This window comes from Coturnix japonica, chromosome 14 (genome assembly GCF_001577835.2).
Source record: "Coturnix japonica isolate 7356 chromosome 14, Coturnix japonica 2.1, whole genome shotgun sequence".
NCBI lineage: Eukaryota > Metazoa > Chordata > Aves > Galliformes > Phasianidae > Coturnix > Coturnix japonica.
In genome coordinates, this window is record NC_029529.1 from 9,050,872 (window position 1) to 9,065,911 (window position 15,040).

The following is a 15,040-nucleotide window of genomic DNA, read 5'->3' on the forward strand; positions in this document are numbered from 1 at the left end:
AGGGGGCACAGCCAGGGCTCCATTCAGCGGTGCCCAGTGCCAGGAGCAGAGGCAGTGGGCACAGCCTGGAGCACAGCAGTTCCCCTGCCTGTCAGGAGCCCTGGCACAGGCTGTCCAGAGGCTGTGGGGTCTCCTCCTTGGAGCTCTCCCAAAGCCGCCTGCCTGTGGGGCTGGGCCCTGCTCTGCATGGCTCTGCTTGGGCAGTGAGGGACCCCGAGGTGCCTCCAACCTCAGCTGTGCTGTGATCTTGTGTTACATAAACACATCATCACAGAGATGGCAAGAATAAACTGGAAAGTGTCCTGACTGGAGATAAGCTTATTTTCTACTGACATTAATTCTTCATGAAGTGTGCATGATAATGAATGTTAATCCGCAAATAAATTCTTAGAAAATTATCTGTTACATCTCCAGGGTGAAAAGGTCTGAGTTGTGGCACTGAATACTAGCAGTATTATATATGATTTACCAGCAATTGTCAAGTTTCACACCAAAGGTCAGGAATAAATCCTGAGTTTGTAAGCCGTGAGAAAGAAATGTATGAACATTTTAATTTATTGCTCTGTCACTGTTAATTCCATTTGGTATTCACTGTGGTAGCATTGCTGCTAATGAATGTATTTGGTAATAACGTGCATGTCATATATATTTATGCTCTAATCACTTTCAGTGGTTCAGCAGACAAAACAAGTTAGGAACTTAGCCATTTTAAATTATTATAAATTAAGAGGAAAAAGAAATCATATTTTATTTCAAGGAAGTCCTTAACAAATATGTATCATATTTAACTTCTCTCAGAAGGAGCCTGTCCTATCACTACAGAACTCCTCGTGTTTTTAAGGAATAAATGCGGATCAAATTATTCTATTGAACAGACTTTTCCTGTTGTTTGATGATAAAAATCGTGTTCGTAATGCCTAGAGTCCAGCTCAACAGATCAAGCAGCAGGAGGAAAATAAATGACAACAAGTACACTTTAGAAATCTTAATTATGACCTAAACAACCTTGCATATAAATCATGATGCTGCAGTCTCAAAACCTGACAGAATATGGTATACAAACACTAATGTAAGCTTGTGTCCCTGTCACTTCCCAGACTGGTTCTTGAATCCCCATGAGCCCAGGCAGAGCAGAGGCTGAGTTTCTTTGTGGTGAGGAGGATAGACAGTCATTCCGTGGCTCTCACAGGCCTCTTTTCCACCACTGTCTATTATTTCTGTAATCACTTCATTACAGCCTTTGTGAATTGATTAGGTTTGGAAAGCACTGCAGTGAATAAAAGGAGAGCCTGGCAGCATTTGTACAAATCTGATGGCTATTGCTGAGAGATGTGCTACTCTCCTCTGCCTTTGGAAGTGGGACTGATAGTAAAAAAACATCTGAGAGAAGGAGAGAAGCGCTAAACTGTTGTTTTTCAGACTCTTTCCATGTTTTCTTCTGAAAGGATCACCATTTTATCATGTGGTAGCGTGACACGGGGATTAACTTTATGCTTTGGTTAGGAAAAAATATTTCCTTAAGGCCTTTCACAATGTGTTGACTATTAATTAAGATGGAAAAGTATGTAACTGCCTGAGCAGTGGATGGATTATGAAATAATTTACAGGTTGATGCTTTCTCCGTTTGTATTTGCAACTTTGTGTCATACCAAATTTAATACATTCATTTAGTGATGATGAATGGTTTTGGAGCCTTTACAAGTGTTAGAAATAGAATCTGTAATATTTACAGCATACTTATTTAAAAGCTTATGAAATGTCAGGCTTGTCTTTATTGCAGACTTGACTCATTGTAAGGGAGTCTTCTGGCTTCCTTTGTTACTACACGAAGAATTCATTTCAGCATCTTCCTTTAGGGATGGTTTCTTTTAAGCTGTGACTGCATTAATAATATCTTACTCTTTCTGTCAGGCAGTTGGACTTGATGATCTCCAAAGGACCCTTCCAGCTGAACCAATCTAATTCTAATTTGCTACCAACCCATAATCAGTAAAACCATGGAGTAAAGGACAAATTTGCTGTCAGCTTTTCTGTATGGGATATATTAATTTTTATGTTTTTTACTCCTGAGTTAATTAAATGCCCCTAAATGTGGAAACTTTTTATGTAAATGCCTTTTTAATAACAAAGACCGTTCCTGCTCCCAGGGAACTGTGTTACTTTAATAATCTAATCTCATTTTTTATTATTTTTTTTAAGTAAGTGAATATATTTTGAGGCTAAAATTGGTGATTTATTAGTAGTACTTTCCTCAGATACAAAAACTTGTTTTCAAGCTGAAGAATAAAAGGTTGTCTTGCTTTCTGCAAGCATACATGCTGTATTCTTTGCACAGTTCTTTAGATCTATTTGCTTTAGGATTAGCAAGATATCAAACATATCCAGGTTCTAAAAAGTTGTTATTGGTGGTGCTTTTTTAAGTACTTAACTGGAGCTTTACAAACAAGTTGTGCTTATATCTGCTAAGAAAAGCACAAACTTGTAATGGAGTCACCTATATAATATTTAGGAGCAGGATCATTTCTAAAGAGTGATTTTCTCAGGAAAACCTGTCATTTACAGTCAGCAAACAGTGCTGATGGACGGCTATGGTTCTGTGTGGATGTTTGATTTACATCAATGATTTGATGCTGACTGAAGGCATAAAGGGATTTGGCTGTGCATTACATTGACAATTGCAAAAATATTGTCCAGGTCATTACCATAAAGCAGTAGAAGGTTAGCAGGTGCTATTTTCCATCTGAAATGAGTAGCCAAAGTCAGAAAAACTATAAGACTTGCATGTAGACTTCCTGCACTTTGTGCCTGTTTGCCTTCATTTGCTTACTATGAACTTCTCTACTGGACCTTTTGAGCACTGAGAAGGTAGAGGAAGGAGGAAGAAAAAGCCATTTAAGCTTACCATTTAAGCTGCGAAGAGTCATATACCTCCAGGGAGGTTCTGGAGCAGGACAGAAATTTAGGGAGTACAACATTGCTCTGCCTACTGAGAAAACTTGTCTCCCAAGTTGATAGTCACCCATAGTAGAGCCCATGTGGATTCCCACAAGATTGTTTAGAGACAAGAAAAGTCACCTATGAAAGTTAAGCTTAAAAACCAGATGCACTGATGAGTTTTTTTGGCATGAACTGAAGAATCCTTTTGTTCCAGCTTCAGCCCACATGCCGATTCAGCTCAGCAGCTTTCTTCTATTTTTTTTCCCCCTTTCCCACAGCTTTCTTGAACACCACTTCTAGGTTGCTGTTTTTTTCCAGACTGCTTAAGTTATGTTTTGTAATGATAATTCATTAAAAATATTGGCACATAATCTCAACTGATGGCAATAGTCTGTGGGAGCATGCTATCAGTCAGGATATGAATGTACTCTTTTTCGTGTTTTTACTATGATGTTTTGGTGTTGGGTTGTTTGGGTTTTTTTCTTAATCTCATTTTCAATAAAGCCTTTTGAAGAAATCATGGTAATCAGGCTTTTCAACATGAAATGATTTTACTGTAGTTTATAGTAGTCACTGCCCAAGTTGGTCAACATTGACAGGCAGAGTTTTCTGGTCTTGAGGGTGTACTGTGACCCTTATACACCTGGGTGTGACCTGCTAATTTGACTCCAGAGAAAAGGCAATTTTAAGCTGACACTGATCCCGTCTGAGTGAGTTCTGGTTTTTTTTTCCTATTGTAACAGAAAAATCAACATGATGGAATGGCTACACAGCAGGTGTAATGACAAGGGAACCAGCACAATAGAAAGGTGCTACAAAGAAAAGGGCTCACCTGACTCTGAAGATGTCAGCCCACAACGGAAACTCCACAACAGAGGGATCTCCAACCAGAGGTCCTTCCCCAGCAGCAGCCAGCCTTTAAATGAGGTCTAAGAGAGGTACAGCGATACTCCACCCATTCCAATCACACAGCTGAATTGCCTTCACCTGTGCTCCCAGGGCTGACTGGGTCCTTCTCCAGGAGCTCAATCAGTGCTTCAGGTGAGGACTCAACAGTTCCCACACACACGTTTAACACTGTTTATTTGCTAAATTGTTGTAATCATGATAGCTGAATAAGTATTTCAAATAAAGCAAGAATCAGATCTCAATATATGCTAAAATATCTATTATGTTGAGAAGCTTTTTATTTAGATCTAAAAAATGAAAAGAAAAAAAAAAAAGGTTTGAAAAATGTAAGGAAAAAGATAAATGTGATGGTCTGAATATACTGTAGGGGAAAGAGGCGTGAAATACTTAAGAAAAGTTAGATTTTAACCAGAGCTTAAGTATTCTCCCAAATGTGCAAAATTTCCCTGCAGCAATCCTCTTTTCATCCTCAGGAGTAATGTAGTTGAACAGCGCTCATGAGGAACTTGCATCTGCACTAGCTGAGCTCTGTTTAAGAACTGAAGAGGGGAAAGCATCTAATTAACAAGTGATGAAACACTGAAGCAATGAGGAGAGCTATTTTCCCAATGGAGGTTGCTCACTGTCCTGCAGAGCTGATGTTTCCTCTTAGAGATGTCCTCAACTGCTGTATTCAATTCAAAGAGAAAATAAGGTGTGTTCATAAGATTTATCCAGGCTGTATTTTCAAACAACATACAGCTTGCCAAAAGGAATTGTTTTGATGCTGACGTACCTCACCTGGGCTAAAGATATGACAGAGATGTTTCCGTCACAGCAGTTGGCATCAAAGGAGTTCTATCTGCTTTACCTGGATAGGCTGAAAGGTTAGTCTCCATTGGCTTCTTACAGGTAAGGAACCAAAAATAGTGGTCCAGATATTGTGGAAGCAACTTTACAAAGGACTTGACTTTTATAATTAAATATAATAGACATTTGAGACCATTTGCCCATAAACTAGACAAATCCCTGTAAAGTCAAGGCCAACTATATTTGGTAACCTTGAATTAATAGTCTGATGTTTCTTTAATGTTATTTTCTGAAGACAGAATGTTTTTCATTTGAAAAATACCACAAAGAATTTGAAGATTTCAACCAACCGTGTGTCTTATCTGATGTCCTTCCACAGGACAACTGTGACATTATCAGAAATGTATAAAAACACCTTGAGAATAAAATCTTTTTCCTGATTGAGTTAAATCTATACAAAATATTAGAAATTACCTTAGCAAGGGTGATTATTTTTTTCCCCTTTAAAAACTGGGGAAGGTGAACATTGCACTGAGTGCTTTTTCCTTCTATCATCATTTAAAATAGTGACCGACCTTTCTTTGGAATGAAAGATCTAAAAATGGCATTCATTGCTAGTGACAAGATGGTGTTTGAGATGCAGGCTCTCACCCAATCAGTTACTCAAATGTAGGAGTAAGCTATTCCTATTGAGCAGTAAGACGGATTAAATACAGAGTGGCATTAAAAAAAGACAGAGTAATGCAGAAGCATCACCATTGTTTCTAGAATGTAATTTTAAGTAAACGACCTTAAATTTATTTTCAAGCTCATATGCTTGAAAATAAATCTCTGTTCTGCTTGGGTAGTGCTTATTTTATTTGCAAGCAAATATGAATGAGCTAGAAGAAGTGATGGGTACGCTGATGCCACCAGGCCTGGAGCAGGCAGTGACCTGGGCCCTCTCTTCTCTTATCTCATCTCCTCAAGTCAAGTGCAGGCCAGCTCTGCTTCCCACCTGTGGGCTGCCCATCTTTCTGGGCTCTCTGTTGACTTCTGGTGGGCTTCTGAGCAAGGACTGGGCCCAGGCAGAGACATGAACCAGCCCATGGCAGGGGCTTAAAACTACATTGTCTTTAAGGTCCACGCCAACTTAACGCATTCTAAGATTCTATGACTTCTGGCCTTCAGGCTCTAAGAGCACTTCCAGATTCTGGAGTTCTCCACAGCCAAAGATCTGAACAGCTTTTTCACTCCTCAGGAGGGCTGTTTGGGTTCACACATCTGCCCATGAAGTTCGTGGCTCCACTGGTTGGGTTTCAGCTTCTGCCCAGCCATAGTGGTGGGCAGATGCCATTGGTATTTCAACTGCAGGAGGCTCAGAGAGGAGAGCAGCATGCCTTTGGCCTCTGCACAGAAGGAAAGTTTTCCTAAGAGAAATTGGTTGTTCTGCAACAGAAATTACCTTACCTTTGCATTTTTGAAAGTTTCTATGGCCAAAGTTAAGAACGTGAAGTGCCACTTAAGCCTTGAATTGCCTCATTTGGCTAACTTGAATTCTGAAGTCATGTTTTGCTGCTCTTGTCCTCTTTTCAGTCTTTAATTCAACTGAGACTGCTCAGACATTATGAATTCACATCAAGATGCTTCACAGACTGTCTCTGGGGAAACAGCCTTTTAAAACAGCAGTCTTTTAACAGCGTGTTTATGACTTCTTTTTTCAGATTGAATTCATAAAACTTGGAGGAGGGAGATACTACTCCCTTTATGGAGAGGATGAAAGCTTTCATTTCTGCTATCCACCCATCTTGGTACTCTGCAGAAAATATACTTGCAGACTCTTACACAGCTGGACAGAGTCTAGAACACTGATGCCTGGAGTCAAATCAACGTGATTTTTAATTATGGAGATTAATGGGACCAAACTTAAAATTCTTTAATAGATACCAGTAGACTTAGACGTACGCTTAAAATTAAGTACTTACGTGAGTTCTGCATGGAGGTCCTGATAGGCAAAAGCATATGGAGCAATGAAACATGAAGAGTAGGGTGTGAAAGTGAGAGGTAAATCTGCATTTTTGCAGGCACAGACATTAGGTGAAGTGTTAAACAGAAACAAGCTCTGATGTTTGAACTGAATTTAAAATATTGGGGCAAGGTGGTTTTATCCAAATTCAGGCCTTGATGTTTCTGGTGGAAATAAGTTCATTGGCTGTGGTGCATTGGTAGCCAGTATTGAACATGAGCTTAAGCAGTCACACTTCTAGAAATGAGGAGAAATGTTTATGTGAGCATATATAAAAGACAAAAACAAACAAAAAAATAACAGTATAGTATGAAACAAAGCTGAATGGAAATGGAAAATGTAGCTGCTCAGCAGTGTGTAATAACAGTATTATTTTAAGAGTAAAATAACATTATAAGAAATAATCTGAAATGGATCTGCACTGCATGTGACCAAACCCCTCCCCTGCCTTTGGGAGACCCACACGCCCCCCATATCACAAACTGCTCAGATCCCCTTTATTTTCCTTGCTGCTCTCATTGCAAGAAAGGACTTGTTAGCATGTGGCTCATGTCAGAGTTGTAGCAGGAGCCCCAGGAGGTCAAGAAATACCTAAATTCCGTCCATCCTTCAAATGCTTCTTCAGATAAATAACTAGACTTTTAAATTCACCTTTTAGGTCTATTTTGGCTTTGTCGTATCGCCATTAAAAGACCTCCTGCTCACTACACACACCAAGCTTTAAAAAAAAAATTGCAAAAGCCTCAGCTGTTAAATAGCAGTGTGTCAATAAAATGATTGCAATGGAGCAGATGGGCTCCCACCACTGTGTGTGTTGGCCCAGGGCTCCTCATAAATATAGAAGAGAGTTTTCTGTCATTCCATTGAGTGTATTTATGCACTGCCAGTCGCTATCCTATCAAGGGCAGCATAGTATTAGAATGCTTTCCCAGCATGGTTTTTTGGACCATTGAAAATCTTTGCTGTGGCACACCAAAAAAGCCACGTAAAACGTTAAATGGGAGTAAGATGAAATAAATGTAGGTCAGTGGACCATTTAGATATGAAACACAGTGAACTTTTCCATCTTCTTCCTTCCAAGAGGCACAGTAGAAACCTGAGCTTTAGATGGAATACTTCCAAGTATGACACATTGTAAACAGAAGGGGAACAACAAAAGTGAATAATGTAGGGAAGGTAAAAGTTTCTACTCTCCCTACCACTCCTCTCCAAGTACATCTGTCTAACTCATGGCAAAGTCCAGAAAGGCTCTTCTTATTTACTTCCCCGCAAAGTAATTTCTCAAGGCTATTACTCCTGTGCTATCTTTGTGTCTGTGTTATGAGTAGGAAAATAAATCCCCTCTTGTGTACACAGGGATTTTTCAAAAAATCCTGATAACCCTCGTATTTATGAGCATCAAATTCTTTCTGGAATAACAAGACCCAAAAACTATTTTCAATTTTGATGACTGGCATGCATAAAATCTGCAGTCCCTTATCATCCCACGACTTTACTCCACTGCACCTTCTTTCCTAGGGCAAATGTTTATGAAATAAGCTTACCCTTATCTTCTGGAACAGGCAGGCCAGTTATAAGAATCCAGTCCCTTTGCTTCTGATGACATCTTTCTCTTGGTCTTAACAGTGAAATTGAACTTCTGAAACTTTATGATCCACTCAGTCATGACATCTCTGAGAATACGTTTAATTCTCTCACTGGTTCCCCACCTAGCATGACTTTACTGCCATTCAGACTGACATTGTATACACTTTCCTAAGTGGACAACTGGCTGTGTAAACTCTCTTAAACTTCAGGCCACTTATATTCTAATGGTTTTACAATGAGGATGTGTTCTGATTTGGGTTTGTTACAGCCCCTTCCTTCCTGTTTCTTCTATAGAAACACAGGTACATTAGTGCACCTACATCTCCCCTCACCAGAACAACCCACTACTGAGCAAGAGAAAACTCCAGCCTTGCAAGATGAAATAAAACCAACACAAATCAAGCAAGGAAACAGAATGACATTGTACGAGCAGTAGAAAACTAGTACCTGCTTCTCTCTCTCTCCCTCCTTTTTTTTTTTTTAACCCCAGAGATAAGTAATGAATTTCTGAAGTTTGCCACAAGGAACGCAGACAACATTTATGCAACTGATGTGCAGCACACAACATAAGAGTCACAGTGACTTGGAGCTAGCACAGTGTCCACAGATTTCCAGCCATGAGAAGGCAGTCCCTTAAAGACTATCTGATCCTAGCAGCAGGAGCTGCTTGGCTGTCAGCAGCTGCCATGGGAGAGAACTGGGAACAGGAGTTTAGTAAAAGTCAGAGCTGACCTCTCCCAGGGAATTGCTATCAATCTTCACTGCAGCTGAAATACCTTTTTCCCTTCCCAGAAGGGAATATATATAATCCCACGCGGCAAAGAACTGTTCATAAACATCTGCCTATTTGTCTAACCATCCAGAAGAGAAAAGGGGGTAAGTATATCCATTGCTTATGAAAGTATTAGAATTCCATTTCCTGCAAAAGAGAAAAAAAGCATGACTTTTCCATTCAAATAGGAAAGAGAATCTAAGTAGACTTCATTTGGATTGCAGCAGATTTTTCTTACTTTCTAATAGCTCTACCTGTTGGAAAAAGAGCAATGTGCACAGAGTAGGAATCGAGTCACGAACACAGGGCTCAGGTAAATACCAGCCATCCTCTTTTTCACTTTTGTTTTTCTTCTTTCCTCCTGAAAAGAGAAAATTATCACATTCTTGCAGATGTCCCAGTTTCTAAGGCAGTTTCAATCAGAAGTGCAGCATGCTCCCCTCCAGGAATGGCAAACAGCTACACCTATGTGCAGATTCAAGGACAATCAGCCCCTTCACTGTTGACTTATTCCAAGCCTTCCAGGAAGCAAACAGAACAGCATGATACCTAAACCAAATTTTGTGTGTCTGAATTCTTTCAGGTATAAAACCATCATGCCATCTCTAGCAGGAGGGGGTCTCCTTTGCTTCATTTTAGTCTGTTTCTTTCAAATCAGCTCCTTGCTAACTGTAACATGACTCTGTTTTGTGTCTGTACAGAGGGCATGCTGTCATCCAGCACAAGTCTCACCTATCAAAAAGGAAAAACGTACTGAACTGAAAGATCCAGCATGGAACGAGATCATAGGTGAGGTGCAGCAACACAAATGGGCAGCTGTAAGGTGACCTGTACAAATCTGCCACCTGCTAGCAGAGAGCTTGAGCTCAGCTAGTGCAAGAACCTGTTGGCTCTGTGCTGCCCTGCTGGAAGGTCTCCCAGTGCTTCCAGACTCCTGCTTCCCTGTAAACATTCCAATCTCATCCTGTCACAATGAAATCATTCCTGCTGCAGAAGAGGGATTAATTAGGTCGACCAGTACTTCACTACCTGCAATCCTAACTGAAAATCAGAAAGCTTCTCTTGTTTCACATGTCTGTGCTCTCTAGGTCCGAGATGTGACTGACCTGACACTTGGCACTTTAGAAAAACCATGTCCTAGACTGGATCAGGACTCAGGAAACAAATCCTCTCCATAACTGCATAGAGCAGGGCATAAGCTAATGCCAGAATGATGTGATGCTTGATGCTTTGACCTTGCTTTCTGTGCGAGACTCTCCAAGCTTCATACCACTGGGAGCACCATCATTTGTGATGAGCAAAAAAAATCAGAGCAGCTGGTTCTTAAAAGATTTGTCATAGTTTTGCTTTAAAAATAATTCATCTCAAAGCTGAATTCAGCATTTTGGGTCAATTATAATTGAATCTGCTAGACAGAGAATTTATATGAGACTAATTAACTACCGTTTCTACTTGAAGTAAATATTAAAGGCAAGAAAGATAAACACGGGCTGAAGTGTGATATGTAAATCACATTGATAATTATCAGGTTAAGACTATGAATTTATATTCTTTTAATCATTATGAGGTTCAGATGGTATCTCCAGCAAAGAAAAGTCAGTATGATGGTATATTACTGTCTATGATTTGGTCCCTAATTGCCAGCAACAAAAATACATTAACCTGTTTGCACCCTGTGTCTCATTACTGTAATAAAAAATGGTAAGAAAATTCCTTCTTTGTGAAATCCACGCTGCTTTACTCTTTTCAAGGGCTGCTTTTGTAAGAAGGGAGAGTAAGACTTGGGTCACTTATACTGTATATAAGGTGGAGGAAGATTTTTTTTTCAGAAGCAGAGCACATTAAACATCTTTATTCCTACCAAAGTTAATAAAGTGAAGCCAATTCTGAGCACTTCTTCAAACTGCAATGGATTTTCTATTAGTTTTCCTGCATGAAAACGTGATGAAGAACATAATTGGAGAAAAGATAGTTCAAGAAATAACTTCACAATGGTATTACTTATTCTCAAAGAACAGACAATATCAAAATATCCTGGGTCTGGTAAAGACAGCCAAGGACTTAAAATGAGACTGGGCATGAAAGGGCTGGAGAAAAGAATTGGGGTATAAGTTAGGACATTTTCACTTTTTTTATATGCAAATTCTTGATGAAAAATACTTAACAAAAGAAGTTTGAATGACTTTCAAAGATTAGAACTACCTTTATTCTTTTCCTTTTCTCTTTCTTCTCTTTTCCTGCAAGGGATTGTTTATAAAAACACATGAGATCCTGACAGACATTTCCACTGACCCCTTTACAGGAGATTTGGCTCAACTGCTCTCCTATAAGGCGGTCTGTGATTTTGGCAGCCCGAGGCCCAGGGTCCTTTCCAGGGCTGCTGGGCCTGCAGCCACACCGACATTGGCCCCTTGTAAGTGGGAACAGTTAGTGGGAGCTCCTAAAAATACACAGAAAGAAACAAGGCACCAATGCTGCTGGTTTGTGCTCAGAGAAGATGCATTATTCATACAGTACATAGACAAAATAGAGAGAAGATGCCTGGCAAAGCCCCCAGAATGGCTTAGTTACCCTCGAGTAAAAACTTCTATTTGTTGAGTAGACTCCATAAATATAGCAGGACTCCTGAAATGTCCAGATGTTTCTGAGCAGATGAATAATGTTCTCTTTCTGAAAGCTTACTGAATTTTTTATTATCTTATGCACTATTTGCGAGGGCAGGTCTTCTGAGCAAGTCAGAGCAAACAGCAATCGGTGCTGCAGGTATCCAGTGAGGGAGGACAACTGGAGGTACCCAGCTCTCCAGGACCTGGGAGATCATAAGAAGGTCCTAAAGTGGAGACTGCTGATACATACACAGAAAATAATCAACCAATGAGCTAAACTACACTGAGGGATCTTAATGTAGCCATGCTATGAAGAGAGGATTATTTAGCATTGATAGTGATGCCCTCAGATACAGCCGTGGTGTTATGCTCTCAGGCACACAGACCTCACTTTCTTCCATGGGAGGCACAATGCTGTAAGAAGATTTTGGAGTTAAGGCAGATATTGAGTTAGCCCTCCCTATTGAATTGGAGTTTTTGCAGATTGGAAATAGCTTCTTCTCCATGGTAATTCTTGAGTAATGCTGCTCCACTTAGACCAATTTAAACTGGAAGAAAAAGATTTGCCTGTGACATCTTTGCCTCAGTAGGACGGCATGACCAGATTTATATCTTTACCTTGTATTTTTGTCCAGAGGGCTTACACTTTCATCTGATTATGCTCTCTCTTGTGAGATTCTCTCTATGCTTAAAATAGAAAATGCCACTAACCCTATGACTGCTGATAGGGCTGGATAGCGCCTCCAAACAGCAGTCTGCTGTGTTCACTCTCCCTTACACCAACCCTGCATCTTCTCTATTTCTACTGCTACCACCAACTTAGTGCCAGTCATATGTATTTAAGGGGTTGATCTGGCTTCCTTGACATGATAATCAGTGTGTGATTATTTTGTGGTTTTCCATGTGGATTTCAGTTTCTCCAGTTCCTACTTCTATTGCACACTGAAGATTCCAATTACTTGAATGCTGCTTTTGTATGCTTTCTTTATTGAGCATGAAAGAACCTAGGATGATTTTGTGTGTTTATATGCTTGTGAGATGTGTATGTTCATGCTTTTCTGAAGCTACTCCCACGTGCACATATATATGCATATACATTCCTATAACTGTGTGCAACCAAAATGAGCACATGAAGACCACCAGCAAATAATATAAAATAATACATAATACAAGAGGCAGGACCTGAAGTTTCTCTTGCCAGCCCTATGCTCAGCTTCATCTTCCCTGCATCATCACTGATAGCTCTCCTGTCTCTGTGCAGTCAGGTGCCCTTGCCAGGATATCTGTCATTTTCATCAGTTCCCATCACTCAGCTCCTCAAAACTTCCTACTAGTGTCATTTAGGCTCTCTCCTTTTCATTGGCTCCTTCTAGCTGCTAACATATAACAGCAATTTTCACAGTCGCCTGCTTTCCATCTGTTATAGTTTCACTGATGTTTTTTAGTCTGACTTCCTCTATGATCTCAGCTTGCTTTTGTTGAAGTTATACACTTTTCCATCCTCGCTGTGAGCTTTTGGATTTTTAGACATCAAATTAAAAAAACCTCTAAACAGTTCTTAACCACATTTCACCCTATTTCTGTTGCTTCTCTCAGATGATTCAATTCATAACAGCTTTCAGTTTGGTTGACTTCAGAGGTACAGAGAAAATTGATTGGGATTTTTTCCTCATGGTATATAATGAGTGTAATCCAGTCATGCTCTTTTGCACCTTAAGTATTCTTAACTCCCAGGCATGTGGTCAGTCCTTAAGCTGTAGAAGCTGTAGCACTAACTTACAGGTTATATGAAGCTTTTGGGTTTCAGTGGCAGAAAGGTCAAGTATGTGTTCATAACCAAGCAGTTCCAATTCTTTGTGTTTGTGATTCAGGCAATTTAGAGCACCTCTTTTGGTCCCTCGTTGTCTTGACCTCACATGGAGTTGATTCAGATTTTTAATTCATCCTGTGACTAAAAGCTTCGTGTCCTCGGTGGCAGGATGGTTAGAAGGCATTTCAAGATTGCCTGAAGACAACTGCATTCAGGATTACTCCTTGGCAGGGAATATTTCAAGTCAAGCATCCCTCATGGCCCTGTCTCCAGAGCCCATGTTTGGAATGCCTACACTTGAGAGAAGAGCTGCAGGCCCTCAGGGTTTTCTTTCATCACTAAGGACAAAGACAAGAGATGCCAAGCAGCACCAGAAGAGCCAATTACAGTGTTATGAACAACAGCAGGTCCCCTCATGGCTTGGATAAGACCAGCAATTTGACAGTTTGCAGAAGAGAACAACTGAGGAAACTCTGTAGCATTCAGTAGAAATCCTGACCATTTTTAATTACGGTAATAAATGAAGCGTTAAGTGGGAAGGAAAGGTGCTGAAGGCTACAAGAAAAGCATTGCCTGCTTTACCAGTAACTGGTTCTGAGCAGTAGGCCTGTCTAGAGAAACAGGAGGATGGGGTTCAGTGTAGATAAATCTACACTGAGGAGCCTTGAGAGATAAATGGCAGCTGAATCCCCACAGATCGATGGTGTCCTGAGACACATTTCATTCTGAAGCAGTGAACACAAAATTTACATAGTCAGAGTATTTTTTACTGAAGTGAAAATTGAAGCAGCTAAACTGTGTTTATGCATGTGTATGCATATGTATCAACTTTCTTTCCTCACTTGACATGATTGCAAAAGAAATTTCCATCCTGACTTTTCACACCCACATGGGTACAGGAAGAAGAAATTTAAAGGTTGCTTGAATTTATGTATCCACTGTGAAATTCCTGAGTACTGAAAAATACACGTTGGTGAAGAGATATAAGTGCTGTGTAATTTACTGTGTGAGTGCCTCCAACAGAAATGTTACTGTACATCATATCACACTTCTTACTGAGTGGGAGTTCACCTTGCTTATCTTTGGCCAAAGTTTTGCAGTGATATTCGCTGTGCAAAATCTACCCTTTGCCTTAGCTAAGTGCTGCTACAGAAGCAGTCGTTAGCAGCTGGAAACACCTAAACAGCACAGAGCAGCTTCCTGTGTTTAACTGACAAGAATGTAACTGTACTTATATAATTATTTGTTTCAATTTTAAGTTATTCATTGGAATCAAATAATGAGAATAGAGAACTTCCAGTGATAACCTAATTTTCCTTAATTAGGAAATGAAATACAAAATTCTTAAAACCAGTTTTACAAAAAGTAGTGGAGGAGATGCTCAAAATCCTCTGACTGAGACTTATTCAATGCCACAGATAATCAGAATGGATTTTAAACCATACAATTCACACATGTTAAGTTGAACTTCATTTTCTTACTGATTGGCATGACTGGCTTATCACCATGTCTATGTGTTTGTATATCTAAATGTAAACAAGTACATTTTTTCTTGCCTTATAAATACAATGTCATGAATTTGACTTTTCTGCCTTGGGCAGCAAGCCCCACAGACGACTGTATGG

At 39.9% G+C, this 15,040-nt stretch overlaps 2 long non-coding RNA genes across 3 annotated transcripts in view; one reads left to right on the forward strand and one right to left on the reverse strand.

Annotated features, from left to right (window-relative positions):
- The window catches only part of LOC107320873, a 36,531-nt gene extending 32,116 nt beyond the window's left edge, over window positions 1-4,415 (forward strand). For both annotated transcript variants that reach the window (XR_004308976.1, XR_001558409.2), the window contains exons 7-8: window positions 3,681-3,978; window positions 4,320-4,415. This is a non-coding gene — a long non-coding RNA (uncharacterized LOC107320873). The remainder of the gene's footprint in view (window positions 1-3,680; window positions 3,979-4,319) is intronic.
- Window positions 3,951-15,040, reverse strand: part of LOC107320872 — a 50,236-nt gene continuing 39,146 nt past the window's right edge. The window contains exons 3-5 of the long non-coding RNA XR_004308975.1: window positions 9,254-9,360; window positions 8,185-9,146; window positions 3,951-6,877 (exon numbers count right to left, since the gene is read on the reverse strand). This is a non-coding gene — a long non-coding RNA (uncharacterized LOC107320872). The remainder of the gene's footprint in view (window positions 6,878-8,184; window positions 9,147-9,253; window positions 9,361-15,040) is intronic.